Consider the following 13,309-nt stretch of genomic DNA (forward strand, 5'->3'; position numbering starts at 1 on the left):
TAACCGCTCGATTGACCGCACCCTGCCGTAAAACATCCATCGCATACCTAAAGCACGGCTTACAAGAGCGCCATAATGAAGTCAAATGCATCCGACAGGTTGGGCCCATGCAAGCAGGGCAGGTGGCCGACGCACGAGGGCAGAGCAATCAATGCAGACCGGCGACGATTGCATTTGAAGATTAAGTCCAAACAGACGTTTTGAGCCGGTCGAAACAATACCGCGGAAGTAGCGATTGGGAAGTGTCGATTAGATACCATCTGATGGAATCGAAATAATGTTCAAGTGTACACAATAGATGGTACTGATGGAAACATGGAAAAATTCGGGATTTCCCTTGATGCTATGAACGAGAATTAACACTGCATGTTTAATAGTGTTGAAAGTTATGATAAATCGAGTTTAAGTCAGGGATACTGCCCAATTAATCATCACTAAGCACAGTGATTTCACAAAAAGAATTTTGATTTGAAAATTTCCATATATGTAAAATTCCAAATTATTTTTGAGACAATCCTAAAAGAGATTTTTTTCCAAATGTGCTGTGTCATCTTTGGTTGGCATTTCTTCACTGGTAACAACAAACAAAGTCCGTTACCCTCAGTTTTGAAGATTCAGGGTCATCATCGCATTTATGACGGCGTTATCTTTAGTAATTCTCCTATTTTCACACTGCTCAATTTAGTACGAAAGTATGAAACGTGACGACCTCCACAAATTAGCAACGCTGTTAGCGGCTCATGAGGTGTACGATGATAATTATTTTGGGCGAAAGATATCTCACACCGGTTTGACAAAATAGCGTCACATTGTGCAATGCTGGAGGCCAAAAGTGACGTGAGAACCAAAGTGCAGCAGAGTGCGAGTCAATCGATTATGGGTTGTTTGTTTTTGTGATTTGATATAAAGCTTACTTAGCACATTTATGGTTTTGAAAGCAGCGAAATGAATCACCTGGCAAAAGAAAATAGCGAATCCGGGTTATCATCTTATATCTTCATATCAAAGAAATCCAGCTCAAATTTCTAGGCGCAGTCACGGATTCGGGTTCGAGAATTTTTTGACGTAGAATTATGTGCTTCGGTAAAATATGGGGGGTCATTCCAAAGTTTCAAATATTGGACCGTCATGAAGAGGTCAGGAATAGAAATACTAGAATAAGAGATCGGCGAAGACGATCTTGTTTCCAATCGAACCGTCAAAAGCGATTTCAATTCGCCTTGTTCACATTTCGCATACAAAAGAAGCAAGCAAAAAGTTCAAGTGCTGCCAGTATTATTTTCACGATTTCATGCATTTTCATACGTTGCCATTTCGACTAATTTTCACTCCGCCGGTAGTGAGAGCCAATTACTCAGCCGTTTTTCCATGCATTCTGTAGATGTTGGTTATAGTCGATCAGTAAACTCTCTAAGATTTTATCCAACTGTTGTAAACAATTTATTCAATGCATTTAAGTAATAAAAAAATCAATTTCGCCTGGCAGTGTTGAAATTCCACTTTTACAATAAATTACCTACAATTCGGCTGAAAGCCGTTTGCCATGAACAATGAACATGCACAAAATGTTGATGATCGAATTTTGCACCCACTATACGTTATTCTACGCTTAATTTGCCGTCCTGTCTTTGATGCACCCTTCTACTTTCTATTTCATTTGATTAATCATCAAGGGCTCAATGTGGTATCCATATTACGGAGCCGAACTTTAATTTAATTTAATGTTTATACAATTTAAAGAAAAACTGAAACAAAATACTACGACAATTAGCTAGGCTGACATGTCAGATAGTGAAGCGATGGGAATCGGTCGAGATGATTTTTTTTCTGAGGTTTTTCCTTCGATGGCGAAATGCTCCTGGCTGCCCTTGCTTCGGTTTCACGCCTTTTCTGCCATTCGTTCTTGTCTACAGCTCTCATCTGATTGATCCCTGGATATTGCGTGTACACCTTTCCATTAGACTTCCAATATCTTAAATATTTAGACCAGTTTAACTTTAGGATCTTGTTTTTCTTTAAGGACCGATTTGTCGATGTTCGTCTCCTGTGTTTCTTCCAGACCCTTGATATGAAACCTGTTTCCTGCACCGTTGAAGCACAGGACGACAAAATCAGAATACAAAAAATGTTTTCGCTATGCTCATGTGTTTCATTTGTAGTTCTCGATCTCTAAAATCAACTTGTTACTAACGTTTGTCGTTTGATTGGGAATTTTCCGAGATTATTTGGTCACAAAGTAAGAAAAGGTACATCGCATTAACGGGGTTTGAAGTCACTTGCATGTTTGTATGATTGCATGTTCATATAGGATACTAATATTTTACGATTATCTAAGCTATTACAATATCTGAATGTCCCCACGAGTGTTTTTTTTTTGGCAAAAATGGGCCTCCCAGGGGAAACGACAGGTTGGTATTTTGAAAACTGTTCAGCAGCATAAAAGCATATGGAGACGCATGGTATAGTTGTGCAATGATTCATATTATGACTTATATTTTTATGCAAATTTCATCACATCCATTTTATTAATTAAATGAACAAGTGTGCAAGCATTTGTATGGAAATAGTATTAAGGAAAACCTAAACCTAATTGCATGTTGAGAAGTACATACGCAGTTTATCGAATGCTGCGGTCAAGTAATCATTAGAATCATGATTTCAAACCGCAGGTTCCCGGCCGTCTACTAAGCGATTTTCACAATTCTTTCACGGTTGTCTCAGTTTCATGTAGTTTGCTAGCTGAAGTACGGATGTTGTCATTTAGAAGGTTGATATTCAATATGAGTAAAATTTACTGATTCAGAAGGACTTCGTTACGGGAATCAACCCAGCATGTCCATGCAAGCTCTTCAGGCGCTTGGGATTTATATTGGTTAAGTCCACCAATAGAAACTTTTGGCTTCAGTTTGACAACCAAATCGGTTCTACCCGCACCACCCAGCTGTCGACCAGTGAATCATACCAAAAACAGAATTTGATGTGTATGTCTTGAATGCCTTAAAAGGGGATCAGCGTGGCTTTCTTGACCGCTTGACACCTCTCCGCATTTATTAAAAAACCTGATTACTCCAACTTGCGGTGATGGTGCCTTTCTTGTGCATATAAAGAATAGTATTTTGTCCATAACATCCGAGCCCATAGTCCGATCTGGTCAATTTTCAATAGGAAACAACGGGACAGGATTCTGCGTCGAATGCAACTTGTTGCAAGCAATGTTAAGGATAAGCGCCTGAAAAATGAGTGACGATTTTGCTACATGTTGTTGGGTTTTTGCGCACAAACACAAACACACACAGATCTGTTCAAATTTCGAAAAGTTTCTTGAAATCGATTGATTGAAATTTAGGTGTGCTTCAAATCAATTTGGTGTTTTCGGCATAATTATGCCCCTAAAAAAATCGGGGATGAACTAAATTTATTGCAGCAACAACTACATGAAAGCCATGCCCATCATCGACAACTTTGTAGAACATTGTTTTATAATCAGAACTGATCTTCTATGTGTTTCAACAGATTTCATTTAAAAAAAAATACATTAATAAAGTTAAAAAAAAATCAACAGATTTCGTCCTTCGGGATATTCAAAAATCAACATTTTTCTTCGATCAAAGGCCTATGAAATCTTCATCCAGATATTCTTTTGGATTGAAATGGTCGGGAAGTTGCAGCTTCACATTCATTTCAGTCCGGTATTGAATCTTAATCCTAAGTTGCATTCCAGTTGTTTCCTATTGAAAATTGGCCGAATCGGATTATGGGCTCGGAAGTTATGGTCAAAATACTCTTTTTTTTATAGAAAAATCGAGTAAAAAATTATCACTCAATATTTTATCACCGTAACAAGCACGTATATGTTACAACATATACGATTTTGTGTTGATTGGGATATTTATTGATCAGCATCTATGCTCCAACGAACGATAAGCCTGATGACGTGAAGGATGACTTCTATAATAGCCTTGATAAGGCCTACGGAGAGCAGTGTTGAGAAATGAGTGAGCAGTGTTTGAAACCTACTCACGAGTTTGAGTATTCAGTTTCAAACTCACTGGGTTTCAATACTCAAACTCACGAATGAGTATGACCAATTACATTACTCACTCGAGAGTTATTTTTACTCATACGACATAATATTTTAAATGAATGTAAGCTAGTTGCGTTAGTTATAACGAATAGTATCGAAGGTTTATAAAATATTAAAACACTAAAGGTTGTTGTTTTGATGAATCAGCAATGTAGAGCATTCCCAATAATTAATGATGAGAAAATTATTTATGCTTATGTCTTGTTGTTTTGTTGTTTTGTTTTGAAAACAAAAATAGGCTGTAGTTAAAAGGTGTGAGGCGTTCTCAAGCTCAAAATATTAGAACAACATACTGTTTGTCAAAAGCTTAGAAACTAGCCGTAGTGCTAGTCATAATTGTAATTAAAATATCTATTAAATTAGCACATCCCAATCATGGACAGACGACATTTACTTCTTAAATTTTACAGGTTCTAAGATATCTATCCTGAAAGGTAATACATAAGTTCAACTGACTTCACAATGGTGTTTATCAGCCAACAAGGCAGAAATAATCAGCAGCTCACAGATTGCGAGAGCTCTACATTTACTGATATTTGTTGAATCGCAAATTGAACCATCCAACATCCCAATGGTTTTGAGCAACTTTATAGACAGCTTTGCAAAAGTCAGCAAGTTTTTGAATCCCACAGATTTTCAACTATCTAGCCTTGTATTGTCTCATACACTGGCAACGTCAAATAGTTGAATTCTAAACCAAAGTTGCCTACATATTGGTTTTTACCACCCGAACAATTTTATGGAAGAATTCTCTAAAACTTATATGCTTGAGATATCTACCTCATTAAGTCGTCGTACAAACGCTAGCGCCCCCAAACTATGAATTCCTAACTATTCTGATCTCCAGCTTGAAAGCCTGAATGTCCTGAACATTGCTGTAGATTGTGAAATTAAAAAAAAATAAAATTAAATTAAGTTTTAACCAATTCAATATTAGGCCAATTTATTCAAATGCAGATGCTGGATAGTATGTTTGTCCACTTGATTGAAACTTTACAGATACGTATATTGCAGTTTGCGTTGAGTTCGCCAAATGCACGAAGTTGCAGCAAACATGCATACATGCAGATCTTGCATACAGTGTTGCTGGCTATTTTATCTTTCAAGAAGATTATGTTATAATAGAATTTGTAATGATTTGTCATTCTATTTAAGCAAAATATAATGAGCTATTACTCCACATTTAAGATATTGTCATAGAAAGTTATTTTTTTACAGGAAATTATGATAAAACTAATAAATAAAGTGCCGATGTTTGACATACTTCCTCTGAAACGCAAGTAAAATAATTTAGCAGATTGCAAAGTGGTGGATTAAATGATACAGTACTAAACTCGTCTTATCACATGAGAAAACATTCCACTAGAAGAGCTTAATTATTTTCTTACTCGATTCTAATCAAGCACGATGCACAGAAATCGATTTTATTATTATTGTGGCAATATACCTTCCATTATGTTTGTTTGAATACTCGAAATCTGTGAACTTGGGCAATCAATTCAAATAATTCCTACAATTTAATCAATTTAGTCAGGCAAAGCATTTGGGGCATTGTTTACTTATAGACTGCAAATACTCGCCCGTAAACTATTTGGAGTTTTTATACGTTTTTCGGACCCTGACTGAATGCAGCTGACGATACGACAACAGCTTCACCGGCCAGCGATTCAAGCAAGTAGCCGTTGTAGGCCGCAAAGCCGTACTCGTAGCAAGGGCAAGGAGTTGGACGACGAAATAACGGCGAATGTACATTAAACCGAAGATCGTCCGGCAGGAAGGTAATCGCAATCGTACCAACTGAACAATATTTAGAAATGTTTTAGTCTAGCAATTGAAAAAACAGTAAGCAAAACAAGCTAACCCCGTGACCATTTGTCATCTCGAATACCAAAGACCACCATCATCCCGCACGAGTGGCCGACGCAATCGAGGACTCCAAAGCAGATCACTTGCCTATAGGGAAAACCTGGAAAACCACCTTTTTCACAGTTTCTCACTGGACCGACGGTGGTGGCACGTAAAAAACGAAACAAACACCAATGACAGCTCTCATGTATTTAAAAGCTGACATGTATTTAAAAGTTTTCAACATATCACTGTTAATAACATTTTAAAAGCATTTTGAAATAAACTTCCTAAACTTCACCATGTTGAAAAACAGTGATTTCATGCACACGTCCGTCGCCGCTAGATGGCAACAGCGTGGCTGCGTCAAAGCGAATTTGGTCACCTGTTAGTTGCGCTATAGGTTTAACAGCGCGTTTAGTAGCGATACTGCGCTGCCAAACGGCTTATACTCACCACTGGTAATCTTGCTCTTATAAACTGCTAGGTTTCTAAACCATTTTTACCATTTTTGCATTCTTATATCATGAGGCACTTTTATGCCCAGCGAAATCGAGAAAATTTCCATATCGAAAATTTTCTAACCCAGACCGGGAATCGACCTCAGCCACCTTCAGCATGGTCTTGGTTTGTAGCCGCGCATCTATGACGTAAATTAAGCTGTCGATTGGCAAATATCTCGGAAAATATCAATATGTAATACAAAATTATGTCATTATTAATGGAACAAAAGATATTTTAGTTACAAGATAAGGATTGTCGCTTCGGTTCTCTTTGTTCTGCTGTCCGAAACATGTTGGGTACCGAACTGTCAAATCCACCTCCCTGGCGTCCTATACTATCACAAGGGGTTTGACAAGAGCCACCATGTCCACGGACGGTAGCTCATTACCGTCCGTTGTTATTATACGAAAATAAACATCATGTGTTTTGTTTACTATTTGTTTTGGGTAAATCTGAAAATTGTTTTCGAAATAATTTGCAAGATTTACATCTTGGCCATGGGAATTATGTTATTTGATGATAAAATATAATAAACTTACGAATTGGAGTGAATCGATAGGTGAAATCAAGCGCTATACGAAATCATATTTCGTAACTTGTTCTCCCGCTCCGAATCAAACAAAAGCTATTATTATTGTTTATACCGTGGTGAGCATCACAGTTGAAATGGTCCGGGGATGCAAATCGAACAACATTCATTAGTGAAATTAAAATGAAATAAATGGTGTGCAGAAAGATGTTCTATGATTATATTTATATGCTGGTATTATTTTTAAACAAATTGAAAATGTGTAGCCAACAATATTTTGAATAAAATCTAGTTGCTTGTGAACGCACGATTCGGGAGAAGTACTTTTCAAAATGTATGCTGGACATATTCATGGAGATGTTCGCTACGCTGAGAAGCATCTCTTGCCACGGGGTTGGTCAAATCGAATGTATTTTTCTTTCATTGACATTTAGCACCCTATCCTCGCCAACAAAAGATGTACCGGACAGCGACGACAGCGACAATCTTTATCTTGCATGGTATATGAATGATAATGATAAACATCGTTTAATTAACTTGCATTTCGCATGCATTTTTTTTTTCATTAGCTACACGCTACTTAGGAAGATCCATTAATTCCGTAACGCTTTTTCAACCCCCCTCCCCCTATGTCACACTTTTTTTATGAAAGATCTGAAAATTTTGTATTCGCGAAGTCGAAGCAAAATTCTTCACACAAACAATGACAGTTCTTTATGGGTTTTTACAGTAGAGCAACAGAGAGGAGGAGATGGCGGCCATGTTTCACTCAAACTCTGACAGATAGCAATGGGATTTCCTATAGGAGGGAAGAGCAGAATTTGCTTCGACTTCGCGAATAGATCGTCACACTTCGCTCAACGCCCCTTCCCCCTCTAAGCGTTACATAATTTAGAACGCTCTTTACCATACTCCCCAAGAGTACTTTTACTCACTCACGTCTGAGTTTCACAGTCTATACTCACAAGTGAGTTACTCACTGCGTGAGTAATACTCGCAGTGAGTTTGGTGTCCTACTCACTGCGTGAGTATGAGTTTTTAGTGAGTAGCTCACGGCCTGAGTATTACTCACAAAATGAGTAAAGAGTGAGTATTTTTTTACTCGCGAGTAAGAGTTTTGCAACACTGACGGAGAGTGCCCAACGCACGATGTAAAGATTGTCATCGGGGATACTAATGCGCAGATTGGAAGAGAAAGTTTTTTTCACCCTGTCATTGATACGAAAAGCCTTCATTCCGCTACCAACGGTAATGGTCTGCGACTTGTAAACTTTGCTGCTGCTAGAGGGATGGCAATCAGCAGTACCTACTTCGCACGTAAGAATATCCGCAAACACACTTGGCAACATCTTGCTCACAGAAAGACCACGTGCTGATAGACGGACCATATATCTCGGATGTTATAGATGCAAGGTGGTTCAGAGGTCTGAACTTTGACTCGGATCACTTCCTTGTAGTTTCAAAAATTCGGGCGCCGCTTTACAGCGTCACGAATTTACGAAACAACAGAACGATGCGTTTCAATATCCAACACTTGTCAGTTGAAGGAGTTGCTGAACAGTACCACCAGAAGCTTGACGAGCGGATAGGAGATGCCACCGGATCTGGCGACATCACGATATCCACGAAGCTGTGACTACAACAGCGGAAGAAGTGTTAGGCACTGCACAGCGACGCCAACGGAATGGTTGGTTTGATGAGGTGTGCCAGCGAGTGACAGACGAGAAAAATGCTGCTAGGAGTCACATGCTAGTGATTCGTACCCACTCCAACAGAGAGCGATACAGTGTAGCAAGAGCAGAAGAGAAACAAATCCACCGTAGAAGAAAAAGGCAACCCGAAAAGAGTATGATAACTAAAGCACAGGGGAACATGGATAGAAACGATATGCGGAGGTTTTACGTAACTGTCAATGGCGTGCGGCACAAGGCTGCGCTAGTGCCCAACATGTGGTATGACCGAGAGGGGAATTTGCTGACAGACAAGACTATGGTGGCACCCAGGTGGAAGGAGCACTTCGATGATTTGTTGAACGGTGCAAATCAAGGAGCCGGATGGACAAGCTGTGAAACTACTAACGCTGTATGGGATAAGGAAGGCTTCAAATGAGATAAAAACAGTGAAGCCGCTGGGAAGGACAAGATCCCGGTCAAGCTTCTCGAACTTGGAAGTAACTTGGTAAAATGGGCTCATATGCTCAATCTATAAGAAAATGCACCGACTATAATGTGCCAATTTCAGTGGAATCACCCTTCTGAACTCGGCGTACAAAATTAGGCAGAATACCAGGCAGGTTTTCGTGACGGCCGATCAACGGAGGATCAGATGTTTAGCCTGCGGATGATCCTTGATAAATTCCGAGAGTTCAACTTACAGCCACACCATACGTTCCTTGATTTCAAAGTAGTGTACGATTCAGCGAAAATAACTGAGCTTTGGCAGATAATGTCTGAACATAGGTTTCAGACGAAACTAATAAGGCCAATACGTGCAGCGCCTGATGGTTCGAAATAAATTATTCGGATTGCAGACGAAGTTTCAACCTCGTTTGTGATCTTAGATGGCAATTAGTTGAAACAGGGTGATGCACCATCAAATTTTTTGTTCAATATGGCACTCGAGGGTGCGATCAGGAGATCTGGCGTGCAGAGGAACAGCGCTATTATCACACGCCACCAAAAATCGGGAATGGAAAGTATTGAAGTATTGAAATTCCCGTTTTTTAGACACCACCCGTTTCGTAACCAGCTTCGCTTCCGCAACATGCGGACGGAAACGATTTTTTGATCTGATTCTACCAGCGGCCTTTTACAGACATGCAGTGTGGACGTTAGAATAGACGGACCGAAGACCTTTCGCGGTTCTCGAGCGAAAAGTGCGGCGTACAACACATCAACACATGGAGGAAATTTAAAAAATGATGTTTGATGCAGGCTCATGAATCACGAGATGCATCAAGTGTACAAAGAAGAAAATATTGTGAATTGTATAAGATGCGACAGACTTCAGAGGGCTGGTCACTTAGTGCAAATGTGAAATCGGACCTAGGAACCCTAAACGTTTGTGGGAAACTGGAGGAACATCAGCCAATCTAGCTTTCCATGCTTGCCATAATGGCGGAAGCTATTAAAAGTTTGACAATAACCGTTACCAGACACTGAACTGAAATTCAAGTCTTAGCAGACATTGATTTCCTTCGTAATCCATGACTTCCATTGAGTTGTTTATCGTTTATCGCATGCTGCGACGCAGCAAAGCTGAAATAATAAAAATGACAGTGTTGTGAGTTGCTTCCTTATTGAGAGGTGAGCCTTTCAATTAAATTTTGATTCCGTGATGAGTGTCCTTAAGACTCGAGAATTTTCCGAAGTAGCCAGAAGTAAGTGAATCTTTTGCACTACAACAGTGGAAGACAAATGTATAGATTCGTAGATTTTTATAAGTGGGATTCATGCTACATTGGAAAGCTACCGAAAACAAATTAGATAAGAGACATGTATAATAACTGCAAAGAGTTTCCTTACAGTTTCATAACACGGGAGCTTCAGATGTAACTCCAAGAGAGAAAGACAGCAAAACGAAAGACGAATCCAAAATTTTTCATCGTAGCATCGGACACAGTTGTAACTGTGAGCTTTAACGATCTGACGAAAGTATCATCATTTTTATTTTTTTGTTGATCTCCATCGCTGATCCTCAGTAAATGTATCTCAGTAAATTTTAAAACTGAACTTCGGCAAAAAAATCGTTCATTGCTTATTATCAACAAAATATTTTCCGAACCTTTGCAACAGAAACGTCACTTTTACTGAAATCTCGGCAAAAATCATGTTTGCTGAGAGTCGGCGAAAAGAATAAAATGTGTATCCTTTATTTGGGGCCCTTCATAGCCGTGCGGAGAGATGCGCGGCTACAAAGCAAGACCATGCTGAGGGTGGCTGGGTTCGATTCCCTGGGCATAAAAGTATCATCGTGTTAGCCTCATGATATGCGAATGCAAAAATGGTAACTTGGCTTAGAAACCTCTCGGTTAATAACTGTGCAAGTGCTGAATAACTCACTAAGCAGCGAGGCTGTAATGCCAATGAAGAAAGAAGAAACCTTTATTTGGGAAGCTTATTTGCCGTGAAGCGTTACAAAGCCGAAATCATGTTTTTGATACACAATTTCATGATTCTTATACAATAATGTTGGTTTTGGGGAACCGAAAGACTCGCGGTTTAATCCAGGTTAGGGAATACCATAATACAGTACGAAAGGAAGGGAATCAAGAATGCTTAAGTAATTACGATACTCACAAAGATGCTCTCATAATTCACATTCTTTGGGGATGTTTCACATCTGTAACGGGACAAACGAACTTTTTCTTGGGAGACAACAACGAGAGGAAGACACATTTCTATGCCTTAAAGACAGACATTGAAATGGACAACAGACACGATAGGATACGATAGACAAGGGGATGGGGAGACAATGATTACAGTCTAACATCAGCAATTTAAAAAAAATGGAGGATTTATTCCATAGCAAGGACCGCCAATACTTCCTAATAGGCTTTGGTTGTTTTCCTGGGGTTGATTGGACGATTTTTCCCGCCGCATTTGTTTGTTAATAACTTTTTCCCGTTTTTTCTCCATCCATGAACAATTTTTCCAAATGTGCTCAAGACATGTACGTTTATGGCAGCGAAAGCCGTATTTCGAGAAGTCTAACCATAATGAGTACAGACATTCCGAAAGCAAAACTCGGTCAACCAGCCCCGGTTTACCCGACACAAATGTTTGTTCTAAATATTCATTGAGTAACGTCGATTGGTTTGCAAAACAATGGACTTCCGAATCTGCCCTAATGCTTACAGTGCATGAAGTTGTACCGAACGGATGTCATTCCACTATATTTTTAATCCAGACAATTCTCGCTATCATGCGCCAGGCACGACATTCTCCGGAAGGGCACAGTGGGGTCTCAAGAAACATTGCTGTGGATCTATTGACCGGCGCCGGCTGCAAAACCTCTCGGTTTACAACCTCAATTCCCCTAGCTGATGTGAAAGCCTGGATTAAAAAAGATCAATAGTCAAGACAGGGAAGCTCTGTAGAAAGCCAACAACGTCACAAAGATCAACAAGTCATCTCCAGACAGCGTACTAGCCATACCTATGTCTCCCAAAATTTCGGAGATGGTCCTGTCCATACTACATGCGAGATTCGTGACGTCTCAAATTCCATGGAGCATTTTATTTGTCATTTCCCAAAGTACCAGGCTCTTCGTGAAAACTAAGAGATTTCTAGTAGCATAAGTAGTTGATTCTACCAACCTTGCTGTCCTCATCTACCTTCTGAAAGACTGTACAACCAGATTTGAAGAATTTTCTACCAATATTGGCATCTCGGGTCTCACAACGCGGACCCCTAATCCCCATTCTCGAAGGTGAACGGGTATTCCATGACTTTCATCCGAAATGTTATAGTCATGGATCTCACTTGGACTTGACAAATAAAGTCCTGGTCTCTGAAACCAAAATTCACAGAAATTGAGGAAAAATATCCGCAGAAATTCAACAAAATTTGCCATTACCATTGAATGTCAAAAGAAATTTCCGTAACATAATGAAGACTTTCCCGGTGATTAAAAAAATCCAAAAAATACCGGCGGACATTCAACAATGAAATCGTATTAGTCATCTAGTTTTCGATTTCTGTTTGGGAATCCTAGCAAAATAATTTCATTCAGGCCAGTATAAATATTAAAAAGCATTGCTATCAAACATTTGGCGTTACACAATGCTTTCCTTCTGGAACATATGGAACGTCGATTTGACTTTGAATTCAGTCACAGAGCATCAACAAAAAATATTAAGCGCAGCAACTTTAATTTTATGATCATGAGAGCGTCATTAAACTAAAAGCCATTCTTCCACCATTGTACTAAGCCGGGGCTTACTTTTCGGGTCTCATTAGCAAAAGTGATTTTATACACAATCGACACACATTTCCACACGCAGCTCGAATTATAAACAAGCATCAGGTTCCCTCAATCATGCATTCTTTGCAACTCGTCCAATATCCGCTTACGTAAGTACGCCATGAAAGCGCCATGTATCATCCTGATGGACACACCTTCGGGCAGTGTGGATCCTCGACAGCGACCGGTTTTCCTTCCGCACGGAGAAGAGGACCACACGTGGCTGTAAGAGGACTCGCTTTCTCTCTCCTCTAGAGACCCTCAAGAGAGCATCATAGTAATTATCGACCCACACGGGCCAGCACAAGTGCCATCGCAGAAAGTGCGTAGACACCGACCGGGCACACAGGTCTAAAAGTGGTTTTGCATAAATTATTCGTACG

The 13,309-nt window shown here is 39.6% G+C and overlaps 1 protein-coding gene across 1 annotated transcript in view; it reads right to left on the bottom strand.

Annotated features, from left to right (window-relative positions):
• The window catches only part of LOC134210350 (uncharacterized), a 32,720-nt gene that overhangs the window by 11,048 nt on the left and 8,363 nt on the right, over window positions 1-13,309 (bottom strand). The window lies entirely within an intron of this gene.

The sequence above is a fragment of the Armigeres subalbatus genome, chromosome 2, assembly GCF_024139115.2.
Source record: "Armigeres subalbatus isolate Guangzhou_Male chromosome 2, GZ_Asu_2, whole genome shotgun sequence".
NCBI classification, from domain to species: Eukaryota; Metazoa; Arthropoda; class Insecta; order Diptera; family Culicidae; genus Armigeres; species Armigeres subalbatus.